The 1703-nt window shown below is 43.1% G+C and overlaps 1 protein-coding gene across 3 annotated transcripts in view; it reads right to left on the bottom strand.

Annotated features, from left to right (window-relative positions):
• The window catches only part of lbh (LBH regulator of WNT signaling pathway), a 12710-nt gene that overhangs the window by 8043 nt on the left and 2964 nt on the right, over positions 1 to 1703 (bottom strand). The window contains exon 1 of one of the 3 annotated variants that reach the window (XM_016554940.1): positions 1071 to 1161. The exons of 1 other annotated variant lie outside the window; for it this stretch is intronic. The gene's annotated coding sequence lies outside the window, so the exon portion shown is untranslated. Of the gene's footprint in view, positions 1 to 1070; positions 1162 to 1703 lie in introns of those variants that run through there. One more of the 3 variants, XM_016554941.1, reaches the window with a different exon arrangement.

Below are 1703 nucleotides of genomic sequence, written 5' to 3'. Positions count from 1 at the left end.
CTGTTCATCTGTGAATCCTGAAAAATAAAATGCATCAGTTTCCACAAAAATATTGTGCAGCACGACTGTTTTCAGCATTGATAATAATCAGAAATGTTTCTCGAGCAGTAAATCAGCATATTAGAATGATTTCTGAAGATCATGTGACACTGAAGACTGGAATAATGATGCCGAAAATACAGCTGCGCATCACAGAAATAAATTACAGTTTAACATTTTACATTCTAATAATATTTCACAGTTTTTACTGTATTTTTGATCTAATAAATGCAGCTTTGGTGAACTCGTGTGACACTGGCTGAGCAGAGCATCACAGACAGGTTCAGATCATTAGCCTCAGACACAGCACAGGAGTTATTTCCTACATGACGAGCCACACATCCAGACGAGGAGACACTGTGAGAGCCTGGCAAGGTGACGGAGCTCTTCTGTAGAGCTGCTTCTCAGCTGAAACTGAATTTGTTTGATAACTGATGAATTTTACAACATTAACTGTTTTTTCCCCCGTTTATTAATGTGAAGCTGTTTTGAAAGCTCTGTAGAAATAAAAGTGGCTTCATCTGAATGAGCTCGAACACTGAAGCTGTGACAAAATGTTAATTCAAAGAAAAATGATGAGGTGTGCATGTCTGAGGAATCGCCCTCATATATTAATCTGCTTTTACATGCAAGCTGTTCATCAGCAATCTGTCGAGCACATGTGAAGGATTGCACTCAATGCGAGAGCTGGAAGAACTGAACTAATGATCTTCATTCAACAGAGTCACGAGGAGCAGGAGCAGGAGATTTGGGAAGCTGCAGGTGAAACAGCACTGCTGGAACAGCTTCTGTCGTGCTGCAGATGGAAACACGCGTCTGTGGAAAGCGATTCATGACGGAACGTGACCTTTGCTTCTTCAGACGAATGAAGACGTGACTCAGACTGACCGAGCAGCGCTGAATGATGGAGCCAAGCACACACACTGACTGATAAACTGCTAAAGCAGCACAATCAGAACCGACGAGCCATATTTAGTGCCATAAGCTGGCCAAAACAACGCAATGCATGAGTTAAGAGAGGATGATCAGATCTCACCTGCGAGCTCATCAGCCGCTGCTAGTCAATGGAAATATCGCTGGATCTTCAGACGAGCGTCACGAGCGCACTTCATCAGCTGCTGGGTCTCCGCGCGAGCGGCTGCGTTAGGGCTTTTATTCAGGAGGCGTGGCCTGTCGCGGAAGCCACGCCCACGCCGCACGCTCTCAGAATTCCTCAATGACACCGAGCTTGTCAATGAGTGAAAAAGTGCAGGTGAGAAAACTCAGATCTGCGATCCACATAAAAGAAAACACACTGAATGCAGTTGGAGATGCTACTGCTTTTATTCTTTAAATGAACAAGTAATTCAATCTATTTATAGGCCTCAATTCCTGTAATATCATTAAAATCGCATATTCTGTCCAGATGTCATTTAGGTAGTATTTTCGCAGTATAACAAAAGATGAATGATAGCGCAACAGAACATCGTCCAAAGCCAATGAGCGTTACGCGATGACGTCAGCCACTCAACACGCCCTCGACACGCAGCTTTCAGTGTTATTAGGGCCCAAGCCAGTAAGGCGAGGGCCCTATTGTTTTTCTAAGGATTATTATTTTTATTATTATTATTTTTTTTTCAACCTTCCGGGGCTTTTTGGGGGCCTTAACATATTCAAAAACTCTT

The sequence above is a fragment of the Sinocyclocheilus rhinocerous genome, unplaced genomic scaffold (assembly GCF_001515625.1).
Source record: "Sinocyclocheilus rhinocerous isolate Xijiao unplaced genomic scaffold, SAMN03320098_v1.1 scaffold3119, whole genome shotgun sequence".
In the NCBI taxonomy this organism is placed as follows: Eukaryota; Metazoa; Chordata; class Actinopteri; order Cypriniformes; family Cyprinidae; genus Sinocyclocheilus; species Sinocyclocheilus rhinocerous.
This window is presented reverse-complemented; position numbering and strand designations above follow the sequence as displayed.